This window comes from Aythya ferina (assembly GCF_964211825.1).
Source record: "Aythya ferina genome assembly, chromosome: 1".
In the NCBI taxonomy this organism is placed as follows: domain Eukaryota; kingdom Metazoa; phylum Chordata; class Aves; order Anseriformes; family Anatidae; genus Aythya; species Aythya ferina.
In genome coordinates this window covers 25,264,191-25,282,216 of record NC_140296.1, presented here as the reverse complement: position 1 = coordinate 25,282,216, position 18,026 = coordinate 25,264,191, and the positions used below count along the sequence as shown (strand labels likewise).

At 41.2% G+C, this 18,026-nt stretch overlaps 1 protein-coding gene across 5 annotated transcripts in view; it reads left to right on the top strand.

Annotated features, from left to right (window-relative positions):
- The window catches only part of DCLK1 (doublecortin like kinase 1), a 240,959-nt gene that overhangs the window by 104,426 nt on the left and 118,507 nt on the right, over positions 1-18,026 (top strand). The window lies entirely within an intron of this gene.

Here is an 18,026-nt window from a genome sequence, read left to right as displayed (position 1 = left end):
TTTGGTGGGACATGGCCATTTGCTCTGATGTTGAGCGTGTGGCATCTCCTGCGACTTTCCTAAGGCAGATCTCTCTGCCTGAGAGCAAGAAACAGAAGATGAAGAGTGAGCAGAGAGACAACAGGATGGGAATAAGGTAGCTGAGGCAGCAGGTATTAAAGGAAGAAAGAACAAGAGCAAGAGTGACGGCAGGAGAAAGTGAACTGCAGGAGAAAATGGGGGAATGTGTGAAACACAAACCTCATGCTGCAAGAACTCGCTTTGCAGATCGCTTGTAGGCAAGCATGGCTGTAAGGAAAACAAGTTAATGCAGCTGAAATGTCAGGAAAGGAGTGTGGTGTCCTCCTGGGTGGAAACAACAGACTTCTTATCTTTAAGAAATATGAAGTCATTGATCTTGGAGCTCTGCAATAAGAATGCTCTTGGGGATATAGGAGAGCTCATTTATGCTCCCTTTTTCCCCCTTTAAGAATATCTGGATATAACGATGCTGAGTACGAAGCCGCAGTTTCCTTTTTGGAGAGGGTAAAACAATGTAAAAAAAGGCACATTAAACCCAGCAGAACCCTTAAACCCCCTCCAGAGAGGAAGCCGTGAGGTCGGAGCTGTGAGGCTGAGCTGCCAGCACTGAGCCGAGCTGTGGTTTGGGCTTTGTGAGGTCGCAGCTCCACCTGGTGCACGAGGGGGACACGGCAGCAGCAGCCCGGGGTGCTCTCATGTGCTGGGATGTGGGGATGTGCTCTGCTTCCTCTGCTCTGCTCTTCTTTGCTCTCCTCTGCTCTGCTCCCTCCTTGGACAGCCACCTGCAGCCCTCGCTGTCCTCTCTGGGTGTGCATCGTGCGTGGTCCAGGGGTGCAGGAGCAGCAGGTGGCACTGCTTTCCAGCAGCCATCTGCCTTCACTGGGCATCAGAAGGTCGACAGTTTATTCCAGGTACAGCAGGCAGGCTCTTTATGATGTTCCTGAGGTGAAGCCACATACGGAGAGTGTTTGAAGGCTGCTCTGGATAATTAAAATGGAACGCAGACCACTGGAACCACTTCAGATGGACACAAACTCCTTAAGTCTCGTTTAGAAGCAACATCAATTCCCTGAAGATTCACGGTTGGTTAGGGGCTACCACAAGGCTGCAGCACGCAGTTAGGATGACAGATCTTTATCAAGAGCAAATCCCTTCTGGAGTGGCCAGCTCAGGAAGGTGGACACTTGGTTTTGCCCAGGAAGTATTTTAAAAGATGCTCCAGTTAGTACCTTAGCTTTACATTCTTCCGAGCCTTCAAGTTGGTTCATTGTGCCACTCTAAACAGCAGGTGCTGTGATCCCATCGAAAGTGTTCTTCCTGAAAATTTTGGGTCACTTGACAGAAATTAATACAGTGCTTGGGCGATCAGCTTTTACCTGCAGAGCTAAGTTCAGATGTAATCTAGAGGATCGTTAGATACCTTATACGAGTCTCAATTAGTGCTCCCTTCTTTTCCCTTTCCTGTGTTCCCATTTCCCTCCTCTCCTGCACTAATCTGCATGTTCAGGAAGTTTTGAGACAAAGATGCTGAGTGCAGGTGTTGATGAAGGTTGGCTGGTAAGGCTGTTTTGTGCTTAGACTCTAAGCTACCTCCACAGGCAGAAGATACCTCTTGAAGGTAATTCAGAGCACTTAAAGTTTTCCTCCTGCTCTGAACCAGCTTTTAAAATTCTTTTTCCTACTGAACAACTTTCTGTTTGTTTTGTTTTGTGTGAACTTCTGTGAGTGCTTTCTCTTCCTTGTGTGGAATGTCAAGGGAAAAGAAGCACAGTTTTATTGTAGCAGCTGTAAAGGAATATTACTGCCTAAGGTGTGCCCAATAATATATATTGCTCAGAAAAAAAGACATACAAAGCCCCTGTTCTGAATCTTAATTCTGGACTTCTGTGGATACATCACTTCTTGTAAAAAAAACTCTGGCTCTTACTCAGAGCTTAGTCTAGGTCCTTGTAGATGATTTCTACGCCAAGTTACTGCTCTGAAGTAGACAAAATGCATTTTGTGTGCTTTCAGGATTGCTTTATTGTAGGAAGGAAAGTATGCTGGCAGTCTCTTGTCTCCTGCAAGGAAGGGTTGTGCTACAGGCTACTCAGCTTGAAGAAAAGGCAAAATAACCGCATCTATAACAACAAAAATGGATTGAAAGAAGTGTCTTTCGGGATCAAGAGAGTTGATCTGATGATGAGGAAAGCTCAAGTAAGGGCAGGTACTTGGGGTATTGTTGGCTAAGGGTATTGGTTGTCTGTTGCACACTGGTAGAAAGCGTAATTACCTAGTTAATGCAAAACAAACTCATCTCATATACATTGCTGCCTAACATAAGTTGAAAAGAATAACTGTACAGAGTACACTTTAACAGTAGTGCACTCAACAGTGTTCTGCAAGCGTGGTTGGTAAGCTCTCATTTCTGTGTTATTCACCATATATTTTTTTCAGGCTTTCTTTTAAGCAACATAAAGAATTCATCTTGGGATTCCAAAATCGTGCTGCTGCTGCAGAATCTGTTAAGATAGCAAGGCATCTCCTCTTTTTTTCTGAAGCATTACCTGCGCTTGCTCAAAGGAATTAATAACACTTCCAAACTAATGAAGTCAGTCTGAATAACTGGAGCTTTGCCATTAATCTAAGTGAGAGTGCTCATCCCCTGTCACGTGCCTGATGTTTGTGAATATCGTTCAAGGACTCCTTGAAGAGTCCCAGGACTCAGACTGGCTCGTAATTGCTTCCATCCTCCATCCAAGTGTGTCACCATCTGTGGGCTGTGTAGTTCCTTCCTTCGTGCTGCTTTCGCCTGACCTGATATATATATATATATATATATAAATATATTTCTTTTTAATTCTGCACAGAAGAGCCAACTACAACTGTCAGCTTGTCCACAGCCCCAACTTTGTCGTCAGGTGGTTAAGATGCTTATCTTTTTCCCTCTTTTGAACTGTCAACACAGTTCTTTCAGATTTTGGGTTAACCAAAAAAAACCACTCACAAAACAACAACACAAACAAGAAACATGCAAGCAAAGGAGAGAGGTTCAGGCAATGATGTTTCACAGATGTAATTAAACGTGGTAGAGAATAACCAGTTTGAACAAACCTTCATCTGTGGTTTTTTTTTTTTTGTTTGTTTGTTTGTTTTTTTTAGTTCTTATAGACCAGACATTTCTGTCTGATTCTTTATGGTTGGCAGTTGCAAATTGTGTCCTGGGATCTTTAGATCTGTTGATCTGTACTGAATATATGGAGAAATGTACAGGCATAGCTGCCTGAGCTGTTCTTCTGGAGCCAAATGCTGAGCTGTTCTGAGCCCTGCACAGAAATTGCCCTTCTGTGGCTCTGGCCCTTTATGCTGAAGAAAAGCATCAGTGGGTGAAAAGGAAATTCAAAAACCCAGCAGGGCGTTATCACAGCTGAAATTGCTTTTGGTGCAAATTTCCTTTCCCCACATGGTGCTGTTTTCTGTTGTTATATCTTGTTCTGACACATCTGTACCTAGCAGCCTCCTGAATTACAAACCTAATAAACTCTTCTACATTTCATAGCCTGACTTCTCTCATGTTTCTTTATCACATAATTTCCCCAAAGATGTAGCATCTCAAAGGTAAATGCATTTGAGCTGAGTTTGGAGTTAGAGTTCATTACTGGTAGTGGTATCAGAATACAGGTGATGCAAGGCAAGAGAGAAAAGGTCGGAAAGTTTTGTGAGGACAGCCAAGGAGCCGAAGGATTTGCTGAACTTCTGGGCCCCCGGTACAACAGGACTGTATCTGGAGGTGCAGTGCTTGATTTTTTTTGGGTGTCTTTTTTGCTTTTTGAGTCAGTTATTCTTTAAATACGTGTTACAGTGCATATCATATGCAAGTGCACATGACAAATACTATTGATACAATTATTGCATGTAAGCAATGCTGTGCTGCCAGCAGAGGTGTGCATCTGCATCAGGGTGTCAGTTTGTTGCACCTTCGTATGTCAACCACCAAAACACTTCCAAATTCCTTTGACATTTATTATGTCTTCACATTTTCCCTGCCAGCTGTGTTACAGCTTAAAGTAAATCACCCTAAAGATGCACAGATGAGGATGAACTTTCTAATAATTAAGCATAAATGCAACACTGTTTGCTTGTGGAATCTGTAAATCTGCAGCTGTCAGGGCAGTAGGAATGTCAGGTGAATGCAAGAGGGTTGTATGGCAGCCAAATACTTGCCTTTACATTTTCTCAGACAACAGGTGTATTTTAACAATACTGGTATTGGTATCAACATAGTCTAATAATTTTAATCTTAAGAGTAACAACACTGGATATCTGTTCTTAATAAAACTTACTTCCTTTCACAGTTCATAGCTGAGATCTAGAAATATTTTCTTTCAAAATAAGTTTTTCAAAGGAGTTGTTTTCTGTGTTGTTATGCTGGAACTTTCTGATGTACTCAAAGAAGCTTCTCTTGATCCTCTACCTCCTATCACCGTGTTCATTAATTCCTTGTTTTGCTGACCTGGATTTATTTTAAACTTGAACTGACACTGCATTTTTCTGTATCGCTACTTCTTGACAGGTTTCTTTTTAATTCTCCACTGTTTGAGTAGTCATTTGTGGTTCTTATCCTTGCAAAATCTTTCTTCCAAGTGTCAATCTGATTTTTTTTTTTTTGCTTTGTTCCTTTGTTGTCAGCTATAATATCGATAGTTCATGGATCTGTAAACTGCAGATTTTTTTACTTTGTTAGATTTTGTCCCAGAACTTGCCGTACTGAAAGTCTCACAGAAAAAAGCAGTAACCTTGGATTCAGTAAGAAATAACTATGTGGCAAAGCAATCTCCATGTTCAGTGTGCTTCAGAAATTTTAATTGTTGAGACCAGCCCAAGTAGTGAGGACATTGTTCTGACCGTGTTATGGGAAGGAAACTGAGGTATGTCTTTCACAGGGCTGGACTTAAAGGTTCAGATTGCTGCGATTATTGCCTTGAACTCTTTCACATTGTAAATTTTTTTAAAGTAGATTCCCTACGTTTTTTTTTGTTCTACCTTAAGGAACCAAGCCAGTGATAATGACTTTCCAGTTAAAAGACTCATTCCACCAGATTCCAGTTATGGATTGCACATGTAGACCCTCTTTATGTTGCTTAGTAATTTTTCTGAAGTAAATTCTTTACTTTTCTAGTAAATACTATCAATTCAAAGTATTTCTAGTGAGACAGATTCTCTGATTAGTTCCCCCAGAAATGCTCTTGGGGAATAATATAATTCGAACAGTGGCTTTGTTAGCTAGATACGTGTATATTAATATTAATGTTTAATTTACACACTTTCTATCAGTCTTGTTAACATCTGTTGTAATAATGGAAAGTATTGCCAAATAGTTTAAAGAGTGATGGTGATGAGATAGCATGCGTGTGAATGTGTTTGGATTGCACTTCAGATTTATTGTCCACAGTTCGCATTTGGAAGAAAGAGGACCTCTCAATTTTCACTTTTCTTGAGCGTAAAGAGCTTTAATAGTTGGATCATATGAGCTGGTTATTGAAAAGGTGGCTATTATTGTTCAGCCCAACTGACCCTCCGGAATTTGAGAAAGGTGTTTGGCTCTTCAAGGTTTTGCAGTTTCTGCTATTTTATTGCCCTTATCGTTACATGAAATGCTACATTATCAGCATACTTGTGTTGGTTTTGTACTGGTGCCAGCTGCAGTGTGCAGCGACTTGTTGAAACCTTGACATCTGTTTTCCCTTTTCCTCCTTTTTTTTAGAACTCAACCATGTCGCTCTTTTTCAGCGTTGCATGCTGAGCCTTAACTTCGCGTGTGTATCTAGCCAAAAGGCATCAGACATCTCAGTTATGTTCCAGACAGTACGAGATGGAGTGATGTCTCGAATGCTTTTTATTAATGATTATGCCTGAAAGAAATGCGGTTTACAGCATTATCACCAGAGTCCACCATTAGTCAAGAAGCTAACATTGGAACATTGTGTTGTGGACGTTAAGGTGATGCCCGTATTGTAGCGCTGGGATTCTGGAATTAAAATGTTTTCAAAGAAGGAAAAATAAATCTCCCATCTCAAAACGGGTGCCTGTGTGTTATTGCACGGTCCATCTGCTACTTGATTTACTGGTTGAAACCTACTGGTTGAAACCTAGTTCTGCTGCAGGCACAAGGCGTGATAGATTTGCTTGAGGTATTAATAGTTTTTACAAAATCCATGTTTCTACCTGCTTCTGCAGCATTCAGTCTCTCTCTCTCTAGCAAGAACAAGAAAGCCAGAAATACTCCCTTCTTTGACAAAGACAGACTGTGAGGCAGATTGCTCTGAATCCAGAGATCAGTCAAATTAAAGGAAATCTTTTGATTTTGGGTGTCTTTCAATACCCTACCTCCTTGAATGCCAACAGGTGGAGCTGATGACATGGTAGTCTTCAACCTTGATGCTTTGATAATGGTGTGTAGATTTTAACTTTGACCTTTTCATGCATCAGTCAGCAAAGTATATAATGCGATTTCTGTTCTGGAAGGATTCGCAGCATCTAAAGTGAAATTACAAATAGAAGATTTCCATCTGGATTTGGATCCAGACAAATGGGAAATTTCATCCAGACCAGTCCCCAGATGGACAGTGTCTCCCAGTCTCCAAGTAATCTCCCAGGGTCTTGCAAAGCGGCTGCAGCTTTCTTCCACTGGGAAGGTAGAGAGCAGCATCTGGCCAGCCAAGCTTAGACCTTCCTGCTGAGCACAACTTCACAAAAATAAGCAGACCTCTAGAAAATTATGCAGTGGACCTTGGTAAAAACAAAATAAAACAACAACAACAATCACTTCTGCTGTAAAGATTCAAGGAATCAGACTTGCCTTACAGTACGTGTTTGGTGCAGCTCTTAGTTGAATAAGGAAATAACAATATTGATAAGGTAAAATGATTAGAGAGCTGTTGGTTAAAAGAGTAGTAAACTCAAGGAGAAACTCCTATCACAAGGCTTTACTAGCCTGTGGATATTTGGAAAAAGTAGATTTTGAGCAAAGCTGATTGGGTTATTTTTGAGATTTATTCATAAAATCTAAGTTTTCAAAATTTGGGGAAAAGTACATTAAAACTACTTGCAAATTTCAGACCCACTAATTGCTTTAGGAGGAAATGGGCCAATATAGCGCATTTATTAAATACAGTGAGTGTGACTGAGTACAATGTTTAATTTATTCTAGCACTAGAAGCTTACCCTGAAAACTATTTTTATCTGTACTTGAAAAAGACATTTCCTTCTTGTCTCAGAACCTGCAATTATAATTCCCACAAATTGGCACCTGACTAAAGTTTTCTTTTGAATGAATGCATTTCACCTAGCTGGTCTCTGCCCCCTCATTTCCCAGATCTAAGCAACTTAAAGGATAGGAGTAATTCATCTGTGAAAATTTGTCTTGAAATACAGAGAGTAAAAATCCTTCATGGTTCTTGCTTATTTTAGAAACTTTGTGCACAGACAGAGGGATCTTGTCCAGTGCTCTGCTGTTGATTACAACTGTAACAAAGCCGTGGACTTTCATTTCTGAATGAAATTAGTTGGCACAGTATTCTAAAGAGTAGTACTTGCCAAACCAATAAATAATAGTAGTTGCACTTCTAACATGATCAGCGATGATCGAAAAGCCACTGGGACTTCGTACTGCATGCCCTTCAAATCGTAGGATCCTCATTCATAAGAGCTTCTGTCAGAGAAGGGCCTCGTGCAGCCCCTGAGCTCTTGCTGCCTTTGGAGGAATGCACTGACAAGTGCTTAAGATGGTTTTTGAGACTGGTCTGAAACCAGCAGCTTTTGTGCGAGTCCAGTTGCGGGAGTGCAATGATTTGCATGGGAAATGCGTAAGTAATTGCTGGCTTAACAGAAGACATCAGCTGTAAGAGGATGAACAAGCTTCCTTAGGATTCCTCATTCATGAAATCATAGGCAACATGTTTTATGCTTAATTCTTTTATTTCTGGTAACGTGATGAGAATTCAGTAATAATCGTGAAATAAATAACTCACAGGGGCATGATATAGCATTTATCTTCTTCTGCAAAAGTCAGCTTTTGTATCTGTGTAAATAGTCCCTGTTGAACATAGATGCTTTGAAGCTCAGATTCTTTTCAACAGAAGTCCACAGTGTTGTGTGAAATCCTGGTATATATTTTCCTGGTAAGAACATGTACTGTTTTCCTGTTTTATTTACCTGTCTTTCAAGCTATTTTATTTCTTCTGACAAGGCTTTTTCAAGCACTTGAATTCAAAGAAATTTGATTTTTCTCAGCAATCCCTACCTTTCTGGTTATTAGGATTATGTGAGTACCCAATTTACTTGTAAAATAATTGCTGTGCAGTGTGTTTGTACAAAAATCCATGTGGGCTGGCTGCCAGAGTCCTGTAAACAACGTCCCGCACTGTGCGTGTCTGACCACTAAATGGTAGTGTTGTGTTGCCTCTGAGACAGGAAAATGTATGAATATGGCAGAAAAAACAACCCAATGTAATCCAGCTGTAGTTGAACTCTGCAATCAAAGTCTCAACTGCTTTTTCATCGGCCCATTACCTACATCTTCTGCTGCTAAATCAGCTGCTCTTTTAATGTTTGGTTGTATTGAAACAACAGTTTAATGCTCATTTGTTTTAAGTAAGTATGAGGAGTTTCTGTTTTCCTCTCCGTCCCCTTACGAGCTTTATTCTGTTGTCTGGAATTTCAGTCATGCACACGCCGATCAGTTGTGCAATTGCCACGGGATTAACGGGATCATATTTTGTGGTGACAAGCAGGATTCAGTTTCCTTCGATGCAAAAGACAACTGTAGTTGATGTGGCCAAATGATTCATAATTGAGGAGAAATGTTGAGCTGGCATATGTATGTGACTTCGACAAGCAAGATCGTCTGGGCTCTGGGACTGCGAACTTATCTCCCATTTAATTGTGGTGTAGAAAATATGCATGGCATATTAGAGAGGGAAAAAGGATGCCTTAGGAATGTGTTTGTGACAGATGGATATCCTGCTTCCTAATCCAGCTGGACTTGTACACACTAAGGCTTCATCTTCCCGTTTCTTAGCCAAAAATATTACTTAGAAATGGCTGCACTCTTTAATTTGCTCATAAGTATGCCTGTTTGCTTACTTGCCTGGATAATCTATTAGCTAATTCAGTTTTATTGTTTTTCTCACAAATGAAAATTAAATATTTAATTAAAATATTAATTAAACTATAATAGTATGAATAATAAAGTAGAACAAATATTTTTGAAGTGATGCCTGTGGTGCTGGGTTTTCCTGGCGATGGGAATAGCTGTGACTTGGACTGCAATGTGAAGATACCTGGACAGCTGCTGCTTCCAGAGGGTGTGTTGGGCAGAGCTGCAGGTGGCAAAGAGCATCCTCTTTGTCAACAGTGTTACACTGTCGTTTCTCAGTACCTAATTCTCAGAGGTAATTATGCCCAATCCTACTTTCTTGGTCCTGTGGCAGCCAGTAAAGTTGCTCTGGCATTGCTTTTTGCTCTTAACAGCCAGTACTTCATCTGTGGCACCTGTTGGACCACAAAACAATAGGATACAGCTCTTGATTCAGATGCAAATGGCTCTGAGGAAGTTCAGGATGAAGCATTATGTGACATTTATACACTGTAGGCATTGCTTATTTTTTTTTTTTTTTTTTTTTTTTTTCTGCTTTGCTAGACACTTTCTAGTAGTTTAAGGAGTAGCCAATGCTGCAAGGTACTTTCAGTCAAAAGATAGGATGTAGCTGGCTGGAAATGCAAATTCTATTTTTGCAGGAAATGCCAAAAAATAAAAATCCTGAAGCCCTAAAAAAATAATTTCTTCATGCAGATGTTGGTCAAGTTGGACTGGGCTGCCCAGGGAACTTGTAGAGTCCCCATCCCTGGAGGACTCCACTCCCTGTAAGAGCTGTGGATGTGGCACTAAGGGACGTGGTTTCATGTTGGGACTTAGTAGGTCAGGCTGTGGTTGGACTTGATGATCCTGAAGGCCTTTTCCCATCGAGATGATCCTGTAATTTAACAATTCTGGGGGCAGTTGATTCAGTTACGGGACCCTGAGTGTAAGTATCCGTGTAAACTGTAGTGGTATGATGTCTTTACTGTGATGCTCTCATTCATCAGTTCATCTAATGTAACCGTACCGAGGCAGTAACATCTCTGCAGCACACAAGCCTTGGATTCTGGCCAAGGAGCGGCATCTGTCAGCAACTCGGGGAATTGAAGTGCCCCAAAAGGAAGATGAGCCACTTGGTGGATAACTCAAGACATTTGTTAGATCCACATTGGCAACCAAATAAACGTCAAATATAAAGATAAGATGCATAAAACATGAAATTTATTGCTTGCTACATAAAGTGTACAGATCCAGGTTTCCCTGTACTAAGTTGTGTATGATGATCGCTTCAGGAACAGATAAAGCAGAAACAGAAGAGGCTCTGGGAAGGTGATGTGCATGACTGACTAGGGCATGAAAGACTTCAGTCTCTCAAGTTTTACTGCTTCTCCTCACGTGTATATTTTTGAGGAAGTCAAATCACAGAAAAAAAAATTTAATATATTATTTAGAACTTAATGCAGGAATTCTTCAATTTAAGCCAATGCCAGTAAATAACCGAGTCAACTCTCCACTTGCTGCACCAATTTACTCATAGACAAAGTCTGTGGTTAAGGCTGAGATGTTAGAAAACAGAAAATAGAGGAATTAGTGAAACTCCCACTGCAAGTCCTGTTAGTGTAAACCTGCAATGCCCTCCAGTTTTGCAAGTGCAAAAGCTCGTGCTTCGTTGCTCTTCAACAGGTAGAGGGTTGGGTGCAGCTAGTAAAGGTGTTTGCTCCCATCTGATAACTGCAAGATACAAGATGCTCCTCTGAAACACCTCCCCTTAGTTACTTTGGATGGACTGGAATGGCACAGGGCAGGAACCCTGTGGAGATGGAAGGTATTGGGTTTCTGGTGAACTGTAACCAAGGCCATAGAACTGCTTCTACGTGGTACAGTAAGGCTCTCTAGAAATGAAAGAGTGGGAGAGATGAAGAAATTGAATCTGTAAGGAATTGAGTGGCGTCGTTGCAAGCAGGAGAATAATTAAATATGGTACTATTAAAACCAGAAAGGCCATTTCCAGAGCAGATTATGTGGATCTGGTAAATTGGAGTTAAGCAGACAATGAGGAAGAAGCATTTCAGAAAGAGGCTGCTGGTGCATTTGCAAAAACCGTCCTTGATGAAGTGACGGAGAGACTGTAAAGAGCTGGATAAAGATTATAAAGCTGTTGGCTGTGGAGCTGTTCAGAGGGTACTGAAGAGGGAGATGTGGGAGGAGAATTATGTTGTAATGCCGATGAGCAAGGGTAACAGAAGAGCCTGCTCAAGGACTTCATATGCAGGAAAGATAAAGGAATCTGGTAGAAGAGAGAGTTGTCTCGGGCAGGTCTTGTGGTATGGATGGTTTGGAAGGGTGAGAGGGGAGCAGGCATCAGTACTGGAGACTTTCTGAAGTAAGAGGTACAGAGGGAAAGAAAATTTTAGTATGCTACAGGGTTCAAATAGCAGAGTGAGGGGACAAAAGAAGCAATGAGCTGGTCAGAGAATTGAATGAGGGCAGCAAGTTTCTCTTTGATGGGAGGAGGTGATGCCCATCCTAGGCTTGATTATTCTGTCTTTGTTTTTCCTATTTCACGTGTGAACTTGTGTCACCTTGCTCTACATCAGCTAGTTCGTGCCGTTGTGCATTGGTACAGATGTCAAAGTACGGTAACGTTTGAGCAGGAGTAATTTTTGGGTGTGGATAGGAGCTGGGTTCTCACTGTTCTTGTCCTGTCTCCCATGAAGCAATTGATGACAGGGGTTTGAGCTGTCCCTGCTAGTGCTTCCCAGAGAGAAACCTCATGAAACTTTTGAGTATCAGTGTTTCTCAGTGTTACATTCATGCATAACCCCCTAAGTTCCCTATTGGGAAATATCCCCTGCTCTCCTCAAATTCTGTAACATAGAAACTTTTTTAGAAAAGTAGTTTTTGTCTAACAAAGAAATTGTTCAAGTCTCACCTGATGTCTCAACAGCAAAACCTGGAATCTTAATTTACACTGATTTACTTTTAAACTTCGCATCATTTAATGCCACATGGAAGAACAAACCAGAATGTATTAAGATCAGGGTGTCACACATAGTGTGGAAAGGATTTCTTGTTCCTATGAGAAGATCAAGACAGAAATATGTGTTATTTGAACTGAGGGAGGCAGGTAGTTTGTTCCTACTAATTTATTGTCTGAGTCTTACCTGGCTGAAAATCCTGAAGGCTGAGTTGCATGTAGCACAAAATGGGTGCTGATGAATACACAAATTGCAGAAATAAATTGATACATTTTCAGGAATTAAATGAATAGAGCAACCTTTTCATTTGTGGTGGAATAAAAGGAAGAGTGATCCATCCTGAGTAGGTGCTCATCAAGAGGCAGCTTAGGAGGGAAGGTGAGCATGGGGTGAAGCGCAGCTCCCCTGGGCTTGGGGAGCTTTTGGATGGGCTCTGGGGAGGTAGCAGGTTAGCAAGCCATTGAGTATGAAAATTCGTGTTCCTGACTGCTCTTATGGTAGTGTCTTGTGTTCATCTCACAGGGGGGTGTAAAACATGCTATTTCGAGAGACATTAATCTGATGCGTGGCCTCACAAGCCGGTTGTAAAGGCGGTGTGGCTGTGCAGCTTCAGGCAGCCCAAATCCTGGCAGTAACATCTCCTCTTCATTTACAGAGGGCACTCTTGTAATGAGAATCTCATGATAAAATGCTCTTCTTCACTGAAAAGCTCTCACAGCTTGATGATGCGGTTGTCACCATGGAGATTTCATTCCGACAGAAAAGAATTAATTCAGTGCTGTTCAACTTGGGAAGCGTGCAGCAGATACCTCCCAGTGCCTTTGGCTAACCCAGCACCTGAGGAGAGAGCTTGGATCAGAAACCAGGAGAGGAAGTACATACATGTTGATGATACATTATATTTTTTGTAGATGACCGGCTCTAAAGAAGTGTCATGTGCATAACGACAGATAAATGTGAAAGGGCATGAACAAAAGCCTCGGAGCCTGGGTCAGCAGGAAGGGAAAGAGACTTGCTTTAAATGTAGAGAAAATACTCAGATGTGATGCTCTGTGGATTCGTGTTGAGGTCTGATACCTTTTTGTCATAAAGGATGTTATGTGCAATTATCACATACTCCACGAAGAATGGAGCAGGCTGAGGTTCCTCCAAAATACACATATTAAGAAAAAAAAAAAAGGGTGTTGATAGCAAATTTATTTAGAAACAGCAAGTATTTTTCTTTCTTCTTCCTAGAAGCCTTATTGCTATGTTTGGATTTCTGATTTCACAGTAATGACCTAAAAAGCAATTACGCCAATATGGAAATGTTATTATTTTTTTGTTCTGAAGCCATGAAAACCTCTTGAATGAGTAATGGTTGCTTTATTGGTCTTTCTGCAGCACAGTCTGCTAAGGGAAGCACTGTATAGTATGGGATGTATTAAAAACTGAACAAAGCACTCAGAAATACAGTGTGGGAAGTAGCCCTATACTGGCTAGAAGATAAATATAATGATATAGGAGGTCTTTTGTTCCTGTAGTTCTGCTAGGATTAGGAAGTTAAAGAAAAACCGTGGTGTCTTGTCCTATACAAACAGCTTGTGTGAATTGATAAGCTCTCAGGAATATCCGTAACTATCACAAGGCTGCCAGTGGTGGATGACAGTGAAGTTAGCTCGGGATCTAAGCTGAGATGTTTTCCATGAAGCAGTACATAAAGAGTGGAGACATGGATAAAATAAGTACTTCAGAGGTGGTGATAATTGGAAAACAGAGCTTGGTTAAGGAGGAAAATTGAGAGAAATATATAAAGATCAATTTAAATCTTAAGGATGAACTTTGTTTTATTGGGAAAACAAACAAACAAACAAAAAACAAACAAAAAACAAACCTAAGAGTAGAACAGAGGTATAGAGAGCTCCTTAGAGCTAAAGAGACCTGTCAGGAATAAAACTTCAAGTCTGAGTGAATCAAAAGTAGCAGGAAAAAAAAACCCACAACCTACCAACCCTCCATGAACTTATAAAACTGAGCACCAAATTCATGAGTCAGAGTCCTAAAATGATGAATCATTTAAACACTGAGGTTTTTCCAGGGATAACTTTTTTCTAATGTCTTCTTCACAGCAAGGGAAATGATAATTGAACTTAACATGACATTGTTTCAGGTACAAAAAGGTACCTAACAATTTCTTTAAAACTTCCCAACTGGCTGCCAAGAGGATTGTCTGTGGGGCTGCTCTGAGTTCCCCACCTTCGGGTGTCTTGCCACGTGAGTTTCTCTGTGTCTGTCACCCTCTGAACACGCTCCTGCCTTGCAGCCTACGGCTCTTCTTACACTCACTTCCCTGCCTTTGTGCCTCACATTTTCCTTTTGCCATCCCTCATTTCTCTTTCTTTCCAGAAGACTGCTGTACCCACTTACCGAGTTTTCTTTGTATCATTGTGCATCTTTTTTGTTTTCTCCCTTATTTTTTTGTCCTCAGTTTTGCTTTCCAGCTCTCCATTAACCACGTTGCCTTAGGGCACCCCAGCTTGAGATCTTCTCATTGCTCATCCAAAACAGAGTCTAATTCAAGGTCTAATTAAGTTGTTGTTGTTGAAAGAAGACAAACACACTGAGCGCTCTTTTCCTCCCCAAAACACAGCATATAAAAAGTGTAATAAAAACATAGAGCAAGTAACACTGGTGGTGTTACGCTGTTGCTTGAGCTGTGAGCTAGAGGATCATTCAAGTTATTTGATTCTTTTTTTATTTAAAAATTTCAGTCACTATTAACTTGATACACGGTCAATTTTAAAACAGTGGGAAAGCAGTCAGGGCGCTGTCGCTGAGGAGACACATGCAAAGAGGTCTGTTCTGGTTTTGTGTGGTTTAAAACATGAATTCAGAGAGGTTCCTGGCCTCGCTATAACCAGAATCCAGCTATTATAGGAGGTGATTTCATCTGTTATTTATCTGAACTCGCTTAATGCTTTTAGAAAAAGGCTTGATTCATTCCCTCCGTCCTTCCTTCCCTCCGCCTTCTCCTTCTCCCTGTCTCCCTTTCTCTGCAGCTCCTTCCTGGCACTGCTAACTGCCAGCCAGTGCCTCTGCAAGCTGCTGTTCTTTATTCTTGGGTCATCTGTGCTCCTAAATGTAAAGCATAATTCCTTACATCTTTCTGCAGATACAGGAAAGGGTGGTTCCATAATACAGTTACCAACTTCAAAGAGGTGAATATTAAGACCTTAAATGCTTCGGGCGTGTTAAGGGATAACAAACGGCTCCATAATAGTTAGGAGATTCCTCATTGGATCCAGGTACACCCCTGTCTGGGGGAGAGAAAAGGAAAGAAAGAGAAGTGAAGGTAATTTTAAAGGTGCCTCCAGTTCCCATGCCGTGGTGCAAAGCCAGTGCTGAGCCTTGTCCTGTTGGTCCCAATGTCCCCTAGTGAAATCACCAGACTGACCTCTGAGATAAAAAAAATCATTTGGGGTTCTTCCTGTGTTTCCCCCTGGAGGGGCACATGGGATTCCTAAATTGTTTACTGGGACAAGAAAGATGAGGATTTGAGAAGGATTCCGGCTTCAGCCTGTAAAACTTGCTCAGGTAAGCGTAGGCATGACAACTTCTGCCTCTCTGCTATTTTGCATCTGCTGCGTAGAGCTCAGCGAGGCTTTGTATGACTTGAGTATTGCCCAGTGCCTCTACTAGTGACCAGTTTTCCTTGTGGCTCTTTGTCTTCTCTCTTGTCACTCAGGCAAAGGATCCTAATGCCTGAGGCTTCTTGTCCTCTGGTATTAGTGTTATTGATGTAGTGTTATTGATGCGTTCCCCTAGAGACACCACTAACCTTAAATTTCACCTGTCTGCCAGCAACTTGTTTGTGTCCAAGTGTCATGGTACACGTAGCGCCAAGTGTGTAGTAGAAAATATTTATTTCTTCAGTTTGGTTTTACCGAGGTTGTATGTCTGACTGCTCCTGCACAGGCTTTGTTTCCCTCGCTGTGAGAAACGTCCTGCTGGAATACGGAAGAAAAATCTGAAAAGGGAGAGGAAGGATTGTGTGAGCTGGACACAACAAAAATGCTGGGGGAGGCCTTGGTAACATAGCTTTTTAAAAACTGGCTACGTGCAACAGAGCACACTGACCTCTTGAGCACTGTCACAGTCCAAAACAGGTGATGCAGATCCTTGATCTCCTAAACCGTAACTTTTGAGGAGCTGTTTTCTCCAGAAGTGAAAACGGGTAATAAAAAGCAGGTCCTGCTGCTTCGTTGATGACTGAGTGTGAGTAGAAAGTGCTTGCAGATTTCTTGTGAAAAAGCCTGAAAGCGGGTGTGTGTGTTTGTTCGATGCCTTCTGGAAAAGCCCTGCAGTGTAACCCACGAGGGGCTAGAGCTGGGGAGCCGAGCAGGCCTTGGATGTTGAGACACAAAGGATGGAAAAGGCTACAGAGGAGGAAGTAGACAATGAAGGAAGTGGCAAGGCTTAAATTAAATAGTATAAAATCAAAAATAAAATAAAATAAAGGTACTGGAGCTGGAAGAGAAGATGCTTCTGAAGGGTCTTGCTGTAAGCTTTATAGTTGCTAGAATTGTCATTCACAAATTATTAAAATCTTGGGAGGCAAGAAAAATGATGAATTTTAGTTGAAAAAATAAAGTTTGATTAAATAAAACAAATATATTTAAGTACAAAATATATTTTTTATTTTCTTATTTGCATCTAAATTGCATACACTTAACCTTAAATGCTTTAAATTTTGGCTTAGTTGAACCTGCATAGGTCTCACTACATCCATTTTAATGTCTTTGTTTTGGCTTGAGTGAAACCCTCGTAACTAACCAGAGCCAAATTTTTTGTTGTTGTTTTGTTGTAGTTTTATAAAACCCGTACAATTTTTTTGTTCAAATAGGAATTTAATTTCAATTCATGCACGTTGTCAAAATAGCTCAACTTCGTGCATAGGGTCGCTGGGCATTTGTTTGGTTCTGATGCTCTGCTTGGTGCTAAATGTTGAAGGTCATCGCTCCCCAGAATTGTGTCAAACTTGGGATGCACACAGGAAATCACAGGATTTTTTTAATGCCATCCTGAAAATTAGTGGGTTTGTGCACGATGTGGGAGAAGTGGCAATTTCAGAGGAACTTGACTGAAGGGAAGAGATGTTTGAAGCTTGGTGGGTGGATGGGGTGGGAAGATAGGCAGGATATGTCTTGTGGACAAAAAAAAGATGGAAACTCAGTGAGTTTATAAAAAGGTTGCTGAGGCTGATACACTAATAGAACATAAACTGAGTAGGAACATGGAAAAAAGCTGCATGAAATATTTACATATTTGATGCTGGTGCTCAGGTGCTGTGTGGTGTTGTTAATATGAGGATATTGATAGGAAGGGGGCTGTGGTAGACCTGAATCGAAAATTATATGTATTGCTCCAGGACAGAGCAATTTCAAGAGTACCTGGTATTTACTTCAGCTAGTTCTTCACTTGAATTCCTCATTTTTCAGCTGCTATTGCTCTACCTTTAACATAGTTTTAATGACAAATCGTACTTTGCAAGCCAGTCACGACGTGGAGCACTGTTTTTCTTCCTCGAGACTTTTCGAGCACAGAGCCTCATAACTGCTCTAGGTGCTGAAGCCGTCTGCTGTGCTTCTGGGAAGCACGAGAGGAGTTTCAGACCCCATCGATGCCGATCGCTGCAGGTTGGGGCTGCTGGTGGTGTGTGTTTGGTTTTATGCCGAGGTCTGCAGGACCCTGGCTAGCCTCACTAGCTTAATCTTGCACTTCTCTGTTCGTAGGCTTTAAATGCTGACTTTTTCCCTACTTATTATGAGGGGGGTGCTCTCCTTCATTTGGACTGTTCTCAACTCTTTTGTCAATTTTTATAAATGCTTTATGTGTAACTTTCCTGTCTGCATTCAGTTGGTGTGAAACCA